The following is a 24,712-nucleotide window of genomic DNA, read 5'->3' as shown; positions in this document are numbered from 1 at the left end:
TTTGTTTGGTGATGGGCTTGCTGGTGTGAGAATGGGGTTCTTCATTAGTAAGATCAACAACTTGGGTGGAGGTGGTCTTAGTCTTTTTCTTGGAGATGGATGGCGGTTTGGTGGTAATAGGTCAAGGATTTAGAATTGTAGGTTCATATTGAGAGTGGGGGCACACTATAGGAATTAAAGCAATAAGAGGGCTACAAGTCAAAGAAACAAGTGGTATTGAACTGTGAAATTCAAAAAAAGTAGGGAAAGGACTTACTGAGGCGCCAAGATTCACCATAGTTTCCTACAAGGACTGCATTTGTGTCTCAAGCCTCTTGATGACCGGGTTCAGTGTCTCCTTGGTCAACCACTTCCTTAATGTTGCAGGGGTTTATCTAAGTAGGGGTTGAGGCACCATTCCTACAAATAGGTATATCATCTTCCCCTCTCGAATTTCGCCAGAAATCCCAGGCTAGGAATTTTTTTTTGTATGGAATGCTTCCTCTCCCACATCTGAAATGTGTCAGGGTTGACACACTTCAGTCGTATCCAGGTGTTTCCATGGCTGATTCCAAACCAGATATCCTGTGAGTAGTCATCAAGGAGTGGCCTTTGGATTCTTCGTCTGGTCCTCGTGACCTCCAACATTTTCTTATACCATCCGACAAAGGAAGCCTCATTGATTTCTTTGTTGTTGGGGTCCCCAGAGATCCACCATGGTACATACCTGAGAGAAAGTGGCTCGTGTTAAGTAACTGTCGCCATCTCTCTGCCCTCTGGTGGGAACCATTTCCACATGGAAAATGTAACAATGAGATACCCATATATAAAGTGAGTATCACTTTCATAAACATTTTCACAAACATAAAAAAGTTCATGTACTAAAAAACTACACCAATTCAACTGTGTGCTTTGCACACAAGCCTTCGTGACTGAAATGGTGTCTAACGTGCACTCACCTCTCAAAAAATGCCGCATAAGCTTCCAAGAAATTATGTAACAGGTGAATTTTATGTTTGGCTTATTTATTAACTCTATCATAGCACCCTTTCCTCCTCGCTGGTGTAACGAACCTCCTTAGCCTACCTGAGAATTTAGCCTCTAGGACCCATAAGTTTAAAATTTTTAGTTCATTCACAGTTAAAGCTTTACCCCTCTATGCAGATCTTGTCTTCTAAAATTACCTGGGCCATATTAGTATGAGTCCATAGTACAATTTCTCCTTAATTTTTTTACTAGTTCTATTATATGGAACCTTAGATTCATTAACATGTCTATAATATATGATCAACCGTTAAAAACTAATCATGGCATGAGTCCTATGAAACACTTGGGTTAATCCCTACAAGCCTTAATGGACATGGATTCAAGTTTGTTGTAATTAGTATGGATGTGTATCATGATTATAATCCTCTACACATAATCAGTATGTTACTGACCAACCCTTCATTCACATGCATAACTAGCTGGACTAGCCTAAAGGAGGCAGTCTTAGACATGCAAGCACAAATAATTTGAACCATTGGCCATACACCGAGGAGCATTAAGCATTAACTTCCACAATTTTACCGCATGCATAAACATTTAATTTATCACATAACATTATAGGCAAACTATATTTCTTATTTAAATGTAAGATGTAGATTTCATAGCTATCTCACATATTCATATATGATCTCCTCTTAAACACCATTAGTATTTATAACCACGTATTATGCTTCCACTATGAACTCTTCTCGTGGATATAAAAGGAGTCACAGGTATAATACATTATCATAAAAATCATTAACACAAGTAATCTACTTACATATAATTGGTGCATGGAATTTCTATCATGATTCAGATAGCTCATGGGTACAAGTATTGTCACCCACTTTATACACTTCTACTGCTAACTTCACACTGGAATGCAACATGCATAATGAAAAATCATTATCTCCATAATAAAGATAACCCTGAGATGAATGATGTAACAATTTCAATGTAAGGATTAAGATAAACCATATTTCATGGAAGTGACAAACACCAGTAATCTACTCATAAGCATCTCATTAAATTCATTCATTCATGGCAAGGAAACTTAAATCTTCTCATAGACAAACTGGAACTATAACATAGAGAGAGAGTAAGAATCATCATACAAACATCCCACGCATCTGACACCAACTAAAACCTCACTTGGAGGGAGGAGCACCACCACCCAGCCATGAATCACCTCTGATTCCCCTCGAGCTGAAGATATTTCCAAGGATCAACTGTCCTCAATTGATCGATGCACTCGGTATTTAATACCCTCTTTCATGATTTAGTTACCATTAAAAACATCCCACTTTATGGATTTTTTGATTTTCCTAGATCTTATCCAGAAAAGCTTGTCTTTATCTCCCACGACGCTTTTCCACATAAAATATTTCCTTTATCTCCCCCAAAGATTTTATGTCCAATGGATCTTTATCTCCCATCCATCCAATGGATATCCAATCGATCGAAGCTTATCTAGAATCACATCTAGAAGCTTATCATGAAATATTCATCTCTATCCCATTCCTCATGGGATTTGGCAAGCATCTCCTCTCTCTTGGTGCTCCACCCTCCAAGTGATTTATTTTATTAATATATTTAATAATACATTTGCTTTTCATATTACATATTACCTAGATTTCCTCAGCTTAGGTTTGGAATAGTTTAACCCACAAAGGAGGGTATCAAACCTAGCTTTCCTCAGCTTAGGTTTACAACATTTAACACACAAGGGAGGATATCACACCTAGCTTTAACTTAGCTTAGGTTTACAAAAATGTAGTATACAAGGGAGGGGTGTTACATACTCCCCCCCTTAATTTTACACCGTCCTCGGTGTATCACTGCATCATGTTCTCGTTCACAGGTAGCTGGTTTCTGAATCAATAGCTCTCATGGCTCTGCCATCTGATGCAATTTTTCCGATGTACATTAGTCACAAGGAGTGGTCCCAACGCCTCTCCTTCCATAGCTACATCGATCTCAAGGAGTGCTCTCCTTTCATAGCTACCTGTAACATTTTTTCAAACCATTTGTGAGAATTTATAGATGCAGAAGTTTAACTATGATAAATATCATAATCTGTTACTTAATATTATTAAAGCAGCTATTGCTTATCAGTTATTTTATCTGAGGAATGCATGTTCTCTGCTTGCATTCTTTCAAGCCTTTGTGTTCTTGTCGAACACCTGCTTCTTGCAGTCTCTCTGCATACAATACATCAATTAGCATATTTTCCACATTAATGTGCCTGCAAAGTTATAACATATTATTTCACATCATAATATATATTCATCATAATTGTATGTACGCCAAACTGCGATTAACCATAGTTACTTATACCAAACTTACTTTCCTTCTTCTGGGTAACCTCTAGGTTTGTTTACCTAGCCAGACATCCATCCAATGACTATTGCATACCTTCACACAAGGTATGTTATACACACCAATACACATTTCATTTTTCAACCTTGTAGCATATGTAGTCATACGGTCCCATATGTACTATTGTGCATAGCCCAGTTGTGGTACAACCTATAATACCATCCTCATGGTATCACCTGCATGACATAAACTTTATCCACATTTTTTTTTCCACCATGTTAGTATCATACCAACATTCATTTATCATAGTTCATCTATGTAATTTAAAAGTTTTATGTCATGTGTAAATCAATTCCAGATGTCATGTGGTTACAATATCAGTCACATAGTATTGTATTCATGCATATCTTAAGCAGACTATTAACAAATAGCTGTTGAAGTTTAATATTCATCAAATCATTAATTCACCTCATATGTTTTACTTTTTCCCTTTTTATGCCTCAACAACCTGTTGGCCATGTATAATTCAGTGTAGTTATGCATGAAAGTTTTTACTACTTTCAATCCTACACTCCTTGTAGTTGTAAGTGTTTATGATCTCAGGGTATTTACATGTTAGCTCATCCTTAACATTAAATCACCCTTTACCAAAAGATGAATTATCTAATTTATGAATTCTTGTTTGAATAACACAACATTTCCTTATGTTGTCCATACACCTTATCAATGTAATACAATAAGAGAACCTCTCAAAATTGCTTGCATTTTTATTTATATGATATCAATCTGTTTAATTGACCCAATCACCATTTAAGTATCTTACCTATTGGAACAATTAACTCCAATATAGTTTTCCACACAGTTCATCAACCTGTTCATGTCATGGCTTGGGATGCTGATCCAATGGTAGAAATTGTGTTAGAGGTTTTAAGAAAATCTTTCTAAGTTCTCTTTGTCATTCACAATACCAATTTTGCTCAAGTTTCCTTTTATGTACATCTAGATGCTATCATGCATATATATGTATTTTTCCTTCACTTTCGATGCCACCATCTCCACATGCTCAAGCATGACTATTTGGAGATTTACATGGAAGTCAACCCACTAGAAAATTTGCCTATAGATGAATTATTGTTATAACACATATGGGTCATTTTGACAATGAATTATTGTGACTCATATCAACAATGGATTTTTTATTATGATGATTAGCCCACGCTCATCACTAAGTATTGAGAGTTTTTCATAGAGTTGACATGGAACAAGATAGCAGTGGCTATAAATTATAAATATTATGTCGCATTCTGTGAGTGAATTTCTAACAACATCGTCAATTACAATGTATTTACTGTATAATGTCATATACATCAAATGTTTGTTCCAGTTGCAGCAATAAAGTTACACAATACTTATATTCACTATGACCTCAGCACATGTGAGCCTCCTCACTGTCTCACATCATCATTACTTTTGAATTAAAGCAACTATAACATTTTAAATCCACAATCATAGCCATATGCAATGTTTAGTGTTGTACTACACTATTAGAATTCTTTATTCACTCCTTGAGTACCATAATCATACTTATCACTTGTACATCATGGTTATTGGTAACTTAGTTTTAAGAATTTTTATATAATGGCCTTCTCAATCACTTCTCAAACCCGACGATATATCTTAAATTTATTTTTTTAATCATGAGAATTATTAATGCATGAACACGCATATACATAACTTTGTTGCTTATAGTAAGCACATATATAGCCCCAAGGGTTAGCTCAATTGGTCAAAATCAGTGCCTCACCATCGGGAGGTCACAGGTTCCATTATCCCTGAAGCTCTTGGGTTAGTCCTAGAGGTATGGTAAATAAATAGTCCATAAACCTATTTGATGCAAACACTTTCGTTGTTTCTAGGATGCTTGTATGGGTACGTCTTCATAATCTCCCTATCCATTTTTGGGACCAAAAGGTGCTTGCATGCATAGGAAACTCCATAGGTAGATATATCAAAATGGATACACAAAGAGTAGATGAAAGAATTTTTACTTTCGCACACATATGTGTGGAAGTAGACCTCAGTAAAGGATTATCGGAAAGCATAAAACTAAAACACAAAGATCGCAGCTGGATGCAGTCATTAGACTATGAAAATACAGCTTTCAGGTGCAGAATATGTCGGCAAACTGGACACCTGCAAAATGCATGCCTAGAATACAAAAAGAATAGCTGCAGAAAGAAGAAAACCGACAACCATCAAAAGGGATGGAATTTCACCCATCCAGAGCTGGAAGAGGAGGAAGATTATAAGGAGTAAGAACCCGTTCCAGATGAAAGAAAAAAAACAGATTCTCAGAAGATGTCTCCACAAGAGCCTATGGAATCAAAATCGGGAAAGAATTCAAATTCAATGAAAACCAGTGGAACCAAAAGGCAACACTCATCAAATACCTCTGATTTAGACAAGGAAAACCCCCGATCCGGCGATGAAAATCGACTTCAACTTGTTCCCATAATTCTGTCCCATGGAGAGTGGCACAAGGTCGAGAAGAAAAAGGGGAGGAAATCATGATCCCCCCATAATGTCAGCGCTTTTGTTCCTGCTGAGGTCTTTTTTCATGATTTTCTGTTTTTTTATTTCTTTTGCTCACCATCTTGACAGGCACTTGCCCGAATTTTCCTCATATGAGGAGGCCGTGCATCTGCTCAGTGGTTCTCCCTACATGTTTAGCCAGACAAGACTGAATATTCTCATCCTGCGAGCTCTATGATTTGAAAATTATAGAGCAAAGTGAATGCTTCGGCATATATTATGTAACTTTTTATTCTGGTTATAAAAAGTTCGATTTTTTCTTTGGAAAAAAAAAGTAAGCACATATATCATATATGTAGTAAGCTCTAAAATATAACCTTCAAGAATTAATATAAACCCAACAACTCAAGGTAACTGTACAATCTCTTTGGTGCAGTTCATTTATCAAGAACACAGTGAAAATTTTATTTTTATATATAACACATTGTATCTCTCTCTCTCTCTCTCTCTCTCTCTCTCTCTCTCTATATATATATATATATATATCAAACTCGTTCAGTCCAAACAAATTCAATCCGAAAAAATACTAGCATTTTAAGGAGGAAAATGGTATATAGAATCCTAAATATTATTATTCATGGGAATCTTTACAATCACATTTAATTATATATCTATCTATCTATATATATACATATATGGACCAATGGTATTTAAATGGTCTTTATCCGCTTATTGTCCTGAATCGATTCCCATTATTAATTCCATTACCTTATTTATTTACCCGCTATGTTTCTCATAGCTAATTAGAATGAAACTCATTGAACCTATATATATCAATAAGAATAAATATATATCATGGTCAACACATAAGTCAACACATAACGGCCTTGCACCAAAATGTTAATGTCTGATTCTGTCAGAGTCTTATTCCACTCTTCAATTACATTTAGAGAGGTCAACTCCAATGCCCGTTGATGTTGCACCAACCCATCCTCTCAACAAAACATTGCAGGCTACTTTTTCCATCCAATCCATCACCTGTGGGCTACCTCCGTCCCTTGGGCCGCTGCGATTTCCTCCACCATGAGGACAAGAGAAGCATGTTGGTAGTTGCAGCAACAACAATACTATACCCTTAACCTTCCCTCATCAAACCCATTACACATAGATCATCCATAACTGTACATCGAAACGCCAATATACAAGCAACAAATGAATTCATTCATCGTGCTAATGCAAAGATTTCTCATGTTAGTCCACCACTTACTGTCAACCACCAGAGGGGAGACAGATCATTGAACGCGTTGCGTCAACCCAACAGGTTTTGAATTCCAGAGGAACCATCGTTCATATTTAGAAATGAAGCCTTATTAAAAGTTACAATCCATACATACTCTATCGAATTCAAAATTTTAGTGAATTCTCAAATATATATTGACATGTCTTATAACTATGATATTTTAAAGGCGCATTATGCGAATTTACCTTAACATTTCCAAGTACCACTTTTAAATTCTAACTAAATACTGTTCTATTATCAGCAACGCAAACAATTTTGTAATATTCTTGAGAATATCTATGTTGTTGAGGAGCCACTCCAACATATCCATTCCAATTCAAAACTACGTGAATGAATAAAACAACTTTGGGTTTTCTATCATGAAAATTTCTCATCGGTCAGTTTATTGGGTACAAGAAAACACTGAAGAATTTTCCAACTGTAACAAGAACCCGCGACCTACAAGCAAGGAGGTAAGGCCTTGGGTTCTTCCATTAGCTATCTTTGGTAGAGGTATAAAATCGTAACCCCATGTCTGATACTTAATAAACAACAAGAAAAATGAACACTTATTTTTAATGGTTCACAAAGATTGAAGTCTTCAGTTCTTTAAACTGATAGTCACTGAAAAGAACATTAAAAGAAACAGATAATAATGTGAGCTAGAGTTTTCTCTCTCCCCCGCACTGGTAATCGGATGGTGCAGAGGTTATAAGCTCTGACTTGAAAACCTATAAATTTTCATTGCAAGCAATCAACATTAATGCACATATAGACTCATAATGTAACCTGATTCATTTTCTAAATAAAAGGAATGAATACCAAGTTCTCTTCGAATCCATAATTGTTTAACCATCACTGGGTTTATTTTTCTGGTGGACAGAGCTTGATGACACCAATTCTTCCACTGCAGGTGCTCGCAATGTCACAGAAAATGATTTTGAGAACAATTTTTTATTTACTTTCAAACTCGTTCAAACATAACCAAATCAACCGAAAGAATATAATACTTACCCATGATGTGTGCAAGTATTTCTTGTGCATCCCTCCAAGTCGATAATACTATGATACTATATGTAATGAGTAACCAAGTTTCTTGAAGCCTAAGAACTCAAAGATCACTTAATCGATAAAAACAGAACACAAGTTTGCCATTACTGGGACTCTTCCACCGTTAACTCTCAGTGGTGGACCTCGCTGACCGAAGAGAAATGGAAAATAATAGAGTGGAGCTTCCACATTCTGTTTCTAACGGGCTCTGTCCATATATCTATGTATATCGATTTTTTTTTCAAGCAAAACAAAATCGACTGAATAAATAACACTTACATATGTTGTTTGTGCTCATCGAACGATATAGCACTAAGTTAAAAGTATTGGGATAAACATTATCTTTAGGCTTTTATCCTTTCATGACTGGGTTTATCACTCGGATAAGATTGAGTTGAGCATATGATAACCTCTATCCTACGAAGGCAATGATGCACATGAGGACTTAGCAGATATGCATTCATGGTTGAAAAAAGGAAACAACCTTGCCACAACTTTTCCTCGATCCCTTCATAGAAGCATTATCGTAAAACAACAAATCATTCTAACACATCCTTATCAACACATTGATGATAACGTCTATCCACACTCACGATAATTATGCCCTAGATGATATTATCCATTCCTCAGTTTTGGTCCTTCACGCATGTAGTAAGGAAAATTGAAAATAAAAAACAACGTGTTTCTCCTTTGCGTCGGATAACCTTATCCTTCCGCCTTTTAAAACATTTCTTAAATCAAACTGTTGATAATTATTAGAATCCCGCCTAAAGGTTTTGTAGCATCATCTAACTTGATGCTAACTCACATGTAGGCCACCTTTTAGAAAGGGAAACCGAAGGCATGATTCCCTTCCACCTTTAATTTGCATGCATGTTGTTTTAACCGTAAAACATGTCCTAAAACATCCCAATCGACGTACCTTCTAATCGTAAATTTTTTTCGAAGGAAAGATAATGATTTATGACTAAATTAATCCAAATAAAAGGAGGTGATAAAGATAGTTACTATTCCAATCTATCTATCGGATAGGCACATGGAACGTTATCGTTGTATGCTTATATTATTTAATTTTATTTTTTCTCGTGCCAATCTCACGACATGCTTTTAGCTAGTTTCGAACCCTTCACGTCCCATGTTTGTTTGATTTTACTATCTCTTTCATGGTGGCCGTGCCCAGTGCCTCGACATCTGCTGCAACTCCACTCTACTGATAACGCCATCTTGTAGGAATACATCACCAGTTAATTTGGATTCATGCCTGATGAAACGTGTGATTCACCAATGTTTTCTAACCGCATGTGTACGTGTAGTTCATTGCATATAACACACTACTGCAGGACATAGCGGATCATACAAACAATTGTTCACTTCATTGCAATCTTAGAAGGCGTTTAAACCCTTACACCATTGTATCTTTTAAATTGTCTGTCACATTCTGAGGCCTAAGAGGGTTGATGATGATAAGCCTCAGATTTGCATAGATAATTTTAGTGACTACCCATGGCCCAACTAAAGCTTCAGAACTCCTTAATTCGCAGGTCAAATTGACTCATATATCGCACAAAAAGATCGCAGAGAAGATATTATTCCTTTTTCTATAGAAGTTGCAAAAGTAAGACAATGTAAATCTAGGCACAATACGATTTACTTCCAACACATCCACAATTATTCTTACAAATTTAACCGATCGAAGGCCAAAGAAAAATTAAGTCAATAACCCTAACAAAGGTCCTACATAACTTCTTCAATTTGAGAACCATAGGAAACGTTGGATGCTTCTCATTCCATCTAGCCACAGACAAATTCAGAAAGAGAGATCATTTCTTGCTTCCTCAGAGTTTTCTTCACGGAGTTGTAGACAAAATACAAGGAGCGAATTAGTTTTCATAAAGACATACCCTTTTTTTCTTCATCTCAGTAGGATAATACCTCATTGAAATAATATGTTATATACATTTTATATATTATTGGCTCTTCAATAACCCAATTAATATTTGAATTCATCCTAAACGAATCTAACTTTCTTGGATGACAAGAAATCATGTCCTATGTTTCAATATTTAACTTCTCCCTTTATAATTTTGGTTTTTGGTTTTTGTTTTTTTGTTTTTTTGTTTTTGGTTTTTGTTTTTTTTGTTTTTTGTTTTTTTGTTTTTGCTTTTTTGTTTTTTTGTTTTTTGTTTTTTTGTTTTCTGTGAAACTTTACAGAGGTGGATGAGTCTGTAGGCCTCAGTGTTTGAACTTATCCTATGATACCATTTGTAATGAACCTCCTTAGCCTACCTAAGAATTTAGCCGCTAGGACCCATAAGTTTAAAATTTTTAGTTCATTCACAGTTAAAGCTTTACCCCTCCATGCAGATCTTGTCTTCTAAAATTACCTGAGCCATATTAGTATTAGGTCATAGTACAATTTCTCCTTAATTGTTTTACTGGTTCTATTATATGGAACCTTAGATTCATTAACATGTCTACATTATATGATCAACCGTTAAAAACTAATCATGGCATGCGTCCTATGAAACCCTTGGGTTAATCCCTACAAGCATTAATGGACATTAATTCAAGTTTACTGTAATTAGTATGGTTGTGTATCATGATCATAGTCCTCTACACATAGTCAGTATGTTACTGACCAACCCTTCATTCACATGCATAACTAGCTGGACTAGCCTAAAGGAGGCAGTCTTAGACATGCAAGCACAGATAATTTGAACCATTGGCCATACACTGAGGAGCATTAAGCATTAACTTCCACAATTGTCCCGCATGCATAAACATTTAATTTATCACATAACATTATAGGTAGACTATATTCTTATTTAAATGTAAGATGTAGATTTCATAGCTATCTCACATATTCATATATGATCTCCTCTTAAACACCATTAGTATTTATAACCACGTATTATGCTTCCACTATGAACTTTGCTCTTGGATATAAAAGGAGTCACAGTTATAATACATTATCATAAAAATCGTTAGCACAGGTAATCTACTTATAGTGAGCCTTTTACAATGTCAAAATTATAGTGAGCTCGGGAGGCTTCTCTCCAAGCTTTTTGAGCATAGGAATAAAATCTTAAATCAAAGTAGATAATTTGTTTCTTTAGGTCCGATAGACCATTATTTGGTCTCAGCGGACGTTAACCATCATCATCATCAATTGACACATGGAATTTCTATCATGATTCAGATAGCTCATGGGTACAAGTACTGTCACCCACTTTATACACTTCTACTACTAACTTCACACTGGAATGCAACATGCATAATTAGAAACCATTATCTCCATAATAAAGATAACCATGAGATGAATGATATAACAATTTCAAAGTAAGGATTAAGATAAACCATATTTCATGCAAGTGACAAACACCAGCAATCTACTCATAAGCATCTCATTAAATTCATTCATTCATGGCGAGGAAACTTAAATATTCTCATAGACAAACTGGAACTATAACAGAAAGAGAGAGTAAGAATCATCATACAAGCATCCCACGCATCTGACACCAACTAAAACCTCACTCGGAGGGAGGAGCACCACCACCTAGCCATGAATTACCTCTAATCCCCCCCGAGCCAAAGATCTTGCCAAGGATCATCTGTCCTCAATTGATCGATGCACTAGGTCTTTCATGATTTAGTTACCATTAGCAGTGTCACGCTTTATGGATTTTTCCATTTGCCTAGGTCTTATCTGGAAAAGCTTGTCTTTATCTCCCACGATGCTTTTCCACATAAAAGCTTGCCTTTATCTCCCAGAAAGCTTTTATGTCCGATGGATATTTATCTCCCATCCATCCGATGGATATCCAATCCATCAAAGCTTATTTAGAATCACATCTAGAAGCTTATAATGAAATATTCATCTCTATCGCATTCCTCATGGGATTTGGCAAGCATCTCCTCTCTCTTGGTGCTCCACCCTCCAAGTGATTTATTTTATTAATTTATTTAAAAACACATTTGCTTTTCATGTTACATATCACCTAGCTTTCCTCAACTTAGGTTTTGAATAGTTTAACCCACAAAGGAGGGTATCAAGCCTAGCTTTCCTCAGCTTAGGTTTACAACATTTAGCACACAAGGGAGGATATCACACCTAGCTTTAACTTAGCTTAGGTTTACAAAATGTAGTATACAAGGGAGCGGTGTTACAGCTGGGTACCATACCAGATATAATAATTGTCATCACTTGTTTTCTTCCCTCGCTTTAAGGTATTTTGAAAGACAGTTGATACAGTAGCTATGGAAGTAGACAACCCTATGATCCTCTGAATGTCGATGACATGGATTGGGTATTCCTTGACGAAACATGAATACTCTCCATGTATCCTGCTAATGAGGGATTTCGTGCACTGCATTACTTCTCCTGTCATGCCGAATACTAGAAGACTTCTTAAACTTAACAACGTTGACCTTTGTAATCTCCTGAAGTATTGTGTAAATTTTGTTCACTGGATTCCATCAGCTTTGATGAAAACCTCTGTGTAGACTTCTCGCTTGAGTGCGGGAAACTGGAATGAATCTGAGAGATTATTGTCTACATGCATAACTTTATTGTACTTGCCTCTTTCTTTATAATTCTTGAATCTAGCTCAATGTATGGAACATAAATTTTAGTCTTCGTCATTACTACAAAGTGATGGTGATACAAAAAGAACACGGGGGGCTTGAACTTGGGTTGGGAACAGGGGTGGTTAGATACAAACTCCAAAATGGGTAATTCGACCACCTCATCTTTTGGTTATGAGAAAATTATCATTGCCATGTAAGTTAAATAGAAAATCCCTAGGCACGACGTTTTTTATTAGACCAATTAAGTATATGGTAACTTTCCCAACTCGATCCCAACTGTGGTAGAAATGAAGACAATTGAGTCAGACCTGACTTAGATGACACAAAAATTGAAAAAGGAGGGTGGAAATGATGGGTAATTATGGTGTTATGATGGAAGACGCCTAAAAGTTGATGAACAGGTCATGTTGGGGATATTACGGGAAATATTTAGCCCAAATTTGAACTGTCATGATGAATTATTGCTTAATTATTATGGATACGATGACTGACACATGTGACTCCCCGACCACAAGCAGTTGCAGCAGGGTGATAATGTTTATGCAACTAAAAGAATTGATAGAATTTTATTATTGAACAACTTCGACTAGAACAACTGACTAACTGAATTAACTGATGCAATTGACATAAAAAGAAAGGATTGACTGACTCTACCTAAACCTATCTACAATCCCCTTCTAGAGATCAAAACAATTTGATGTAGAATTGGTTGAGCCATGGAAAGGTTTCAGGCATGCACCATTCACCCATCCAGGCAGTAGGACTCCATCCAATTGTGTGAGCTTGACAACTCCTGATTCTTTCACTTCCACAACTATGAATGGTCCTAACCAATGCATTTTCAGCTTCCTAGGATGCTTTAGGAACTTATTGTCATATAGCAGAACATGTTATCCAACTGCAAAATATTTTTGCTTGATGTTCCTATCATGTCATGCCCTTTGCCTCTGCTTTTCAATAGTTTGGTGGAAGTCTAACAGAAACCTAGCTTCATCTAGCTCCCATAGTTCTTCCAACCATTTTGGAATTGATTCATCTTTTGATGTGTGAGTGGCCTACGTAATAAAAAGGTTGGGGATGGTAAACTCAGCAGGTACTATGGCTTCTTAGCCATACACAAGTTGGAATGGTGTATACTTGTGCAAGCACTTCATGATTGTATGATAATCCCATAGTGTAGCTGGAACACGTTCATAATAGTTGTCTCGATTGATCGAACAGATCTTGGTAAGTCCCCTCTCTAAGATTTTGTTAAAGGCTTCCATAATACCATTTTCTTGAGGATGATATGGGTTGCTTTTATGGTATTGTATCATGAAGTTTTGCAATAATGAAGCAATCGTCTCATTAATAAAGTGGGTCCCCTGGTCACTGGTGAGGCTTTGGGGGCACTCAAATCAAGAGATGATGTTCTCAAAGATGAATCTGGCAGTAGTGTCTACGGTGAAATCTTGAATTGGTGCAACTTTGGCCCATCTAGTGAGGTAGTATGTGGTGATAATAATTTACATAGCATGTGAGTGTCATGTCGGTGGGTTGATAGGTCCCACAAACTTGACTGCCCATTTCTCAAAGGCTTGGAGTGCTTGCACTGGTTGTAAAGGAAGTTTATCCTGGTGCGATGACTTCCTAGTCCTCTGATAAACGTCAGATCTCTTGGCATACTCCTTCATGTCTCAAAAAAGCATTGGCCACCATAGTCCCATATACAACACTTTCCTTGTGGTGGATTCCCCCCCCCAACATGGCCACCCGCAATGCTCGATTGACATTCTCATAATACATATTATCTCTCATGGTCAAGAGCACACCTTCGCAATATCTAATCAAGGCCCAACTTGTACAGTTGTCTTGCGATCAACTGGTAATCTACAACACAAACCACCATTTGCCTTAGCTATGTTGTTGTGTATCCCTTCGGGCATTTACCTATGGCGAGAAATACTGCAATGTCCTCTAATTAGTTAGGTATGGCTTAAATTTGAAACCGGTCAACATCCGACAACTGATCATTGAATGACCCCCCAACTTCACCTGACTCTAGCCGGGAAAGATGATGAGGGCCCACATTCAGTCTTCCTAGTTTAATAATTACTTCAAATGTGAATTCTTGAAATAGCAGAAGCCATCTACAAATCCTTCCTTCAAGTATAGGCTTGTTCACTAAGTACTTCAGGGCAGAATGATTAGTGAAGAATTTGAATAGAGCCCCCAAAATATAGTGCCAAAACTTTTGTAGTGAATACACCATCGCAAGTGCTTCATGCTCAGTCATGGTATAATTCTTCTCTATCGTGGATAATTTTTTGCTAGAAAATTAGATGGGATGATCAAGATTTTTGTCATTGGGCTGAGCCAAGAAAACCCCCAAGGCAATACTTGACGCATTAGTATGAATGTGAAATTGCTTGTTCCAATCAGGGTAAATTAGGATTGATGCACTGCCAATTTTTATTTTAACACATTGAAAGTAGCTTCACCTTCATCGGACCATGAAAAAAAATGGCTTTCTTTAATAGATTTTCTAAGGTGCAATGATCGAGGCATAGTTGTACATAAACCTCCAGTAGTACCCTGTGTGCCCAAGGGTGGATCTCAATTGTTTAACACTCGTTGGCAGGTCCATGTTTAGGATCACTGTGACCTTAGTGGGATGAACACATACTCCCTCTTTGCAGACTATATGGCCCATAAATGTTCTGAAAGGGACAACGAATATGCACTTTTTCAGGTTTAGAGAAATCTGCAGTTTCCTACACTGGTCAAACATCACTCAGAGCAGACTAGAATGTTTCTTTAGTAGACTATAGACGGTCCAATCATCCATGTAAACCTCTAGAAACCTATGAATATAGTCCCTAAAGGCGACGATTACAATTCTTGAGAGTACTGTCGGTGCATTATTGAGTCCAAAAGGCATGGCATGGTATGCATAATATCCCCATTTAGTGGTAAATATGGTTTTATTCTTATCTTCTTCCTTATTCTGGACTTGGTGGTAACCAAGGAATCAATTTGTAAAAGAGTATGCTTTCTTCCCTACTACATTGTCTAGAACCTCATGACTAAAAGGGGTGGGGAAGGGATCATGAACACAGGCATTCTTCAAACTTCAGTAATGAACATAAACCCAAAATTTTCTAGTGTATTTTTGTTCTGTATTGCAATTGGACTAAACCACTCAACCTCTTCAACTGGAAAAATAAGCCTTGCTGCCAACATCTTGTTTATCTCCTTCTTCACTTTCTCTTTGATCCATGGTTTTAGCCTATACGACCGATGTTTCACTAGCTTTGCATCAGATTTAAGCACACTCTTCATCTTCCCTAACTTCCCTTTAATCCCTTTTAGCTTCACAATAAACAAAGGGAACACATCTTCATATTCTCTTAGAATATCGAAGATTTCTTAGTACTCTACTCATCCCAGTAGTCTTCAATCAAGGCTAGCTTCGGTTTCTCCTCAATACCAATGTTATATTTCCGCAACTTCAGAGGTAGTAGCTATGAACCATCGGTTACAGGCTAATCTTCAACACTTCGTTCCCCTTCAGTTTGCTTAAATGTCAAATATCTTAATTCCTCCAATTCATCCTCATTAGGCTTTCGATCTATCTTTCCACAGCCTACAGCTTCATGGAATCTGGATTCATACATATTCTCAAGGGTGCATTGGTCTATACATCGCTCCACCAACTATCCTGCCATAAGCAAAACTCTTTTGAAAACTTGCAAAGCAGTTGTCATATTTTTGTCACTATCTGTGAAGGAAAATTCACCGATAAATTGAGTTGTCATACACTTCCAATCATTGGTTTGTCTCTTTATCTCTTCCTTTACATACCATGCCTTCGTAAATGTCCCCAGGGTGTGTACAAAGTTGTGCACCCATAGGTCCTTTGGAAGCCCTTCTCTGATCCATTTGGCCTTACAATCTTGTAGGTGTTATCGAGGGTCGAAACTCCACCTGTACTTAGTAATTTTTTTTGGATAATCCTATGAATACTCGAATCTAACCCTCATTGTTGTCTTAATCTTTGACAATCCTTTGAGATGGTTGCGGTGAGACCCCCACCACCTTGCTGGTGTCACTTGTAGAGCGACATCTAGTAAGGGAAATTTGTGTTCTTCATAAACAATTGCATCAACTTCATTAAGAAAGTTAGTAACATAACCCATGCCATTGAAAATAGGAAATTCTCATACCTTAGTACCAACCCAGTTGATATGATGGATCATGGCACAATGCCTGGTGTTGATCTTGTGTCTGCCCTACTACCATCCCTCCCATGCAGCCTCAAATACAACCTCCGAGATTTGAATAATCCTCCAACTCACTGATCCTTTGACTATCAGATTGATATAATATTCTCTTCTTATTGTCGTTAGTTGGTATAGTTGATCCAACAACTCAGGTGCTTCTCTGTCATCTTTCGACTCAGTAAATCTTGGCCCTTGGTAGGGGTCCAGAGGTTGGATCACTCTGGTCCCTTCTACTTCAAAGGTCATCGTCTCCTTTTTTAGATAAATTATCGCGTAATTCTCAAAATCCCAGTCTATTCCAAGCAATGCCGGGTAGGGGTATTTTTCCCCCATAATGTCTATTACTTCAAAATCAACATAAGTTTTCACTCCTGTTATGTCAACTTCTACTTCTTCTATCCTTCCAACCGAGAGTATAAAATATTGATTTTCCACATGTGGTTGAATCAAAGAGAACACCAATTTAGGTCTTCCCAAGGCTTCCTAGGTTTTCTTGGGCATTATATTCACATCTCAGCCCAGGTCTAACATTGTATCCTTAATATGAAAACCTTCAATTTGCGCATCGATCTAGAACTCCCTCCCTATTATCTTCTTGTTCCTGCACAATTTATGGGAGTGTCTTTTAGGAAAGTTAGCAGAAATGAAACCTTCCTTCGCCACCCCATCCTTGATAGCAACTTTAAGACTTTCCCACGGTTGTCCAAGCATCTGGTCACTATTCACAATCTACAAAGATAGCCTGAACCATTCCACTATGGGTCAATTGTTGAGTTGTGATAGGTCTAGGATCCTATCTTTTGAAACCCCTACTTATTCCTCTTGGGACTCTCCCCTTAGATTTAATTTTTTAAAATTTTCTGCAACTTCCTTGTAGTGTTGCTTCTGCTGATCAGAATTGTATGAATGCATTGGTGATGCCAATTTTATAAATTTTGGTTGTTCGGTTGTCTGCCATTCAGCTTCGGTCTTCTTCCCTCCCTAGGTGACTATATTAACGTTTGAGCGGAAGCTATCTCAGGCACCCTTGGTTCAACATTAATTAAATTTTCTCCTTTCCGACGGTTGCGCTTTTCCCATCTGGAAATCAAATCTGAACATTCTTCCATTGCATGTGTGTTAGCCCTGCACTGGGAGCTCCAGGGTCTTTTGGGTAATGGATAATCTCTTGCGACATTCCCCCCTTGATCACAATTGTAGCAACGGATCGGGCTTCTATCCCTTGTTCTTCCCCCCCTTGTTCCTCCACCTCCTCGTCCTCGAGGGGTCTTATTAACATGATAAGAAAACTTATCCAGTCAATCTACTAAGGCATCTAACACTCTACATTGATCAATGTGTTAAGTTGGAGAGCTAAATAATTCACAAAAAGTATTGTTTGGAACATTGGAATACTTCTCTAGGATTAGACATAGGTGAGGGACATGTCCACATTTTCTACACATTTCACAATAATCAGTTGGTGTCTCACTCTACTGGTTTCAAAACACATGGAACTGAGTGCGTCATGTATACATACCTTGTGTACCAATCTACGCAACTCCATAGACGTGTAAAGATGTGGACGACCCTTCCAGCATGGAGGGAGTGCTCGGGCCTAGAAACCTTGGGCACTCCGTAGCGTGATTCCTCTCGATGTGGCAGTTGGTACACCATACATGCGGTCACGTAGGTCGTGCTGTTTGCAGGTCCCTCAACTTCTTTGTTAGATCTGTGATCTGATGCTGTAGTCCCAAAATAGAGGGGTCGTTGGAGGCTTCCCCTCCCCGGTGCTCATGTGGGTATCCGACCATAGCCTCAATTCAATTTATTGCTCCAAGGCGTCTTGTAGAGTATGCGAGTAAGTGGTAACAATGCTTTAATGAACCAATCTCGTTGATGATTGGGGTCAATCAGGTAGCTTAGCTTACCAATCACATCCTTAAACCTCTGCATTAGCTCCCAAGCAGTCTCTCCTTCTCGTTGATTAATTTCCCATAACTTAGACAACCCCTGCAGGTTAGTCTGATGGAGCTTAAACTCCTAGAAAAACTTTTGTCTGACCTCAACTACCGTTGGATTCTGTTGCAATGCAGACCATTTGATGAACCATCTCAATGCTCTTTCTCGAAGTGTGGCTTGAAATTCAATAGAATTTTTGCATCTGAAGTTTGGTGAGCCCTCCAGATAGCTTTACATAGGCACCAATGCTTCTCTATATCCTTATTTCCCCTACCAGAGAACTAAGGATATCGGGTAAAGGATCCTACCTTGTTTGATTGAACTTGTGGGATGAGTATAAACCCTTGAGAGTCAGGTTTTGATGATCCTTAGATACTTGCATTACTGTTACTATTTCTATTGCTTGTGATACCAGCTTTGGAGGCGGCATGCACACTATAAACCTTTATAACTTTAATTAACTTGGACAAAAATTTATTAGGGTTGTGATAAAGTACCAGGGGAAGGTTGGGGGAGGTACTACTTGAGCTACTGGGCAACGAATCGTTATTTACAGGGGGCACATCATTCTCGGAAAACAATCTCTTGATGGTGAATTGCATATCATCATTCTGGCCTCCCTCGGGGCCTATGAAACCCATTCCATCTGGCGTTCCCATTTTTGCTGGCGAGGCGGAGCCTCTACTGCTTCTCTGGACCTCTATCAATACAATTATCTCGACCTCTCCTAGTGGACCAACTTACCTTCTAGATCTATCCCCACTGCTCCATGATTTCAATCAACTTCTTTCTCTTCCTCTTTCCTCTGTACTACCCAACACTGCTCCTGCTTGGTGTAGCTCCCTTCACCTTCTATCGATCTCCTGTAGAGTTTGTAGAGCTCTCTCTCACCATTCATTAATTATCCTAGCTCTCCTTCGTGCCCTCAAATATATGGCCTTCCATAAGTAATCCACATCCATTTCTTCAACATTCTGATCGCTCCCAATCAAGTAGGATTCCTCCCCTTAGGTCCTTCACTCAGTACCAGGGCTTTAAGCTACCATGGGTGGGTTCTGGAATACCAAAAAATTCTCTTCTACCATCAAAACCTTAACCCACAATGGAATCTCCTACAGTAGTGCTCCACAAAACCCTAACTTGAACACAACCTCAGCCTTAGATAAGGATTGATGACCCTCTGCAACAAACTCAAATGTATCCCTCTAATGTGGTATGCACCTAGAAATCTACAACTCGAGTCAGATCTGTGTCAATTCTACGTAGCTCAACAAGATTCGTTGGAGTCCAGGTACGAAGAGATTGGTTATGTCCGTTGGTCTTTCCCTTTATCTGCAATCTCCACAACCAATTGTAAAGCTCCTTTTGGAACTTGCACAAGAAGATCTCATATTGATCACTTGTAGGTTATGCTACAAGATTTCTTCCTTCAGCCGCTTCACACTTTGATGACAAAGTTGATCTTGTTGAGAATAAAACTACTCTACTTGTTCATGCCACTATTATTGCAACTCCTTAAAGATTCTTGACACCATATTCTAGACTCCTTTGGAAAATTTCAGGTTTCAGCAACAAAACCATTTTTTGGTAGAAAAATAATGGATGGGTTGAGACCACAGGTTTGGGCATAGTGGTCAACAAAGGCTCTGTCATAGTTTAGCATAACGCCATCATTTTCACCTTATTCAAGAAGAATAATTCATCTCACTTGAGGCATGTCATGACCTTAGTTAGTTAAGGGATTGGAATCTAGTATCAGGATGAAACACATGGAGGTTACAAATACCCATTAAATCCAGAGCGATAATAGTTAGAAACCCAATCATAAAATATCAAGTGCACAAAGAGAAAGAATATTAAACAGATATGAGCATATTAAAATTTTAGAAAGCCAACTAAAGCCATACATAAAGATTCTCATATATCCATGTAATATCCTCTTCTATTAAGTTCCACAACATTACAACAATACATCTAGCTCGAAGGCCTCATAGATATAACATAAAAATAGCCTCATAGAGCAATGCATAAGAAATATAGTATAGAATAGAGTGGGCTCGAACGGTTCTGCAACAACATCTCGGTATCCTCTCTGTCTCTCCCCCCTTCATCTTTTCCCCCTAGTCTTCTTAAACCATGTGTTCGCTTGGATTGCTACTTCTCCCTTGGATGCTCCACCTTTTTCCTCTTTCGACTACCTCTGTTGCTTGGCTGTGTCTACTTCCTCGGCTTTCAGTGTTCCTTTCAGCTCGACTATGGTTGCCTAAGTCTTGATTTCTCTTGTTGTTCTTCTGCAACTACTGGTGTTTGGTGGGTCCCTTCTCCTTCTCCAACTGTCACCTCTGCGAATTCCCAATGATTATCTCTGGGAAAAATGTGGTCAGACCCTAAACATGTCAAAATTTGGTTTTCAAAACGAAGGACCCAACAATACTACAAGTTCTAGACAACATCATTTTGGCCCATGAACATATTCATTCACTCAACTCCACAAAGTCCTAAAGTATGCTCATGCATTTAGATATGTCAAAGGATTTTGATAAATTAAGATGGAAATTCATTTTCCATATACTTACAACTTTTGAGTTCATCGAAAGATGAATTCATTGGGTTATTTCCATCATCTCCAAAAAAATTTCTCCATTTTAATCAGTGATACTCCATGTCCCACTTTTGTCCCCTCTCAGTGCATTAGACAAGGGGACCCCATCTCTTTGTATATATTTATTCTAGTGGTTGAAGGAATGGACAGATTCATTAATTCAACACTTCAACTTGTCCAATGATGGGGTCTCTCCTCAGGCTTTCCTGATCTCTCTTCTACCCACCAACAATTTGTGGATGATACTCTTTTGTTGTGAATTCCTATAATCGAAGAAACAACTACTCTTAAGAAAATTCTTCAAGATTTATCCAATGCCTCAAGAACCTCTATCAACCTAGACAAATCTCAAATCTTATTTTTCAACACCCTCTTATGGTCAAAATCCACATTTCTTGTTTGCTTGAATTTCAAAGGATCTCTCTTATATCCAAATAATTGGGAGCCCCCTAACAAGTAACCCTCTTAGGTCAGAGGTTTGGGAAGATCTTCTCTTTAAATTTGAAGCTAAACTTTCGTGTAGTACCTTTAATCGCTCAATCTATCAAATCACTTAACCTTGATCAAATGTATTCTTTAATCCCTTCCCACCAAACTTTTCTTGGCAATGGTAGCTCCAAAATATATCATGAATAAAATTAGAAGCATTAAGTGTAGCTTCCTTGCGGGAGGGGGGCGTGCCAAAAGAGAACAAAAGTGGGCATTAGTATCTTGGGATAAAAAAATGTGTTGACCAAAAAAAGACGAAGGCCTTGGATTACATGATTAAGATATTCTCATCCAAGCCTTAAGTGCCAAAACTTGGTGGAGGTGGATTAAAAATATGAAGGCATTATGGAATAAAATTGGAAAATCAAGTATGCCTCCAACACCCCAGAATCTCAACTCATACGAATGACATGTGACATTAGGGGTTCTCACATTTGGAATGTTGCTTGGGGCAACAAACATCTTGTTCGAGATCAAATCTTCTAGGAGATTACAAGTGGGAAGAATGCTTTGTTTTTGGATAATTCTTGGAATCATTGTCAAAATTTGCTCAAAGCAAACGACTTTGTGCCATTAGGGAAAATTTTGTCTCCAAGGGCCAAACTCTAATAGCTCACTATTGAGATTCATCCCCCACCTCTTCCCAATGGCACCATTGGAAGCCATGTGCAGACTGGCTAGAGCCTCCCTCCCAAAATGAAAACACTGTCATCATGCAAGAGTTAGAAAATAAAAAGATCAACGTTTAAGAGGGTGGAGAAATTCTTCACAAAGGCTATCCCCCTTTAGGAAACTTTGATCTTCATGAAACTTGTAGTATTCAAGAAAATGAAGAAAATAGATGCATGAGAGAAATAGTTCACAACTTTTGATAGTTTTGTGGTGGAGCTCTAGTTCATTCTCTCACACTCTCATACTCTTGCACACTTAGAGAATTCTTGGAGCATGATTGGAGCACTCTAATATTCACTTGGATTTGGTGAAAGAAAACAAAGGACAAGCAAGGAAAGCAAGGAGCAGGTTGGATCTGTAGCTACATCAGGAGGATTTTGCAGATAACAGGTTGCATGTGTGATTTCTTAGCCGCGGGTGTGAATGCATGGTACATGCATTTATTTTTTTCATTTATTTGTTGTCATTGACATGTTTTTTTCCAGGTTTGACAATGGTTTTATCCTTGCCTTGCCATTTCCTAGATAACCAAAGTGTGATGGGATTCATTATTGGTTGAGCTTTGGATTTCTGGAAGGTTTTGGAATCAGATGAGGTGGTCTCAGGAAAATTCCCAAGGGTTGGGGGTGGGGATGGTTGTTGACACCTAATCATCAGGATTGGGTGAATAAGTGTAACTGAAGTAAATAAATAATGGAAAATATGAGGATTCACTGGGAGATGAAATGAACAGTCTCTTCCTCATGTATATAATAAAGACCAACCTGAATGAATACAACGAATTGATTTTTGAGGAGTTACTGCCAGGCCTGACATGGTATCAGAGCCAGCTCCATTTTTGGCATTCTAGTTTGCCCTTGTAACTCCCTTCTACCTATGTTCTGCCTATTTTGTAGAACTGACACATCTGCCATGCTCCTAAGGCCTGAACCCACCTTTCATACACTGTCATATACGTTTTTTATTCCAAGCCTGAACGTTGCCTGAACGTTGGCCTGAACATTGTTGGTCTAAACCTCCATACCTAGGATACTCCAACGTATTTTGGAAACTACATATGCGTTGGTACTACCAGGACAATGACCAAACAGCTATTGGGACTTCTCGGGCTTCCATTACACCTCTCCAAAACTGTGGAACAACTGCTACAAATGAGCTTAAAGCTCCTGTACGGTCCTTCAAATTCTGAATCATCTTTTCACTGAAATGTAAAGTTGAGATTTCCAGTTTTGTTTCCTCTGATTTGATGGGTTTCTGTATAAGAATGTTTGCTTTTTAACTCTATATGTTGTGTCGTTTGGTTATACCGCGTTGTTTAGTTCAAAATGGATCCGAGGAATTCACACCCCTTCATCCAAATGCTGCTCTCTCCCATACGTTGCTGAAATTCCAGTTCTTGAAACATTCCATATGATGCTCCATACACAACACTCATATATAGCCTGTTCCAGTTCTTGAAATGCTCCATACACTGCTCTCTCCCATACACAGACCTCCCTTGACTGCATTTATCACTGCTCATACGCAACACTCATACGCTGCTCCACATTGCTAAAACATTCGGTGATAAAGTTCACTCACGGTGGTCTGATTATCGTGGACCGATTGTCGATCAATCCCAGCTTAAAGTTGTCTAAAATTTAGCTTGTGCAATTTTTCCATAAACTCAGGTCCATGATTGGCGAATGAAAGCTCAAGTTTTCGCTTCTGCAATGTCATTTTCAGCTCTTCTAGCATGCTGATTCCGCTCGTGTCTATGCTGCTAACACCACTCATGTCAAGGACGATATGATGCAAAATATCTAGACTGCAGTTGGCTAGAACTGCTATGCATGGCCTGATGACGTGCATCATTACTCTTGCTACAGAGATGGATACCACAATAATGAGATGGAACGGCGATGAGCTTGAGACCTCTCCAATTCAACATGAGAGCTGATGCCATTGGTCATGTTTCCCAAGTGTGTTGAGAGC

This window comes from Pinus tabuliformis, chromosome 7, assembly GCF_031772625.1.
Source record: "Pinus tabuliformis cultivar Carrire ecotype Pingquan chromosome 7, CPIR1, whole genome shotgun sequence".
NCBI lineage: Eukaryota > Viridiplantae > Streptophyta > Pinopsida > Pinales > Pinaceae > Pinus > Pinus tabuliformis.
The sequence above is the reverse complement of the archived record's forward strand: the minus strand, read 5'-3'. Positions refer to the sequence as shown.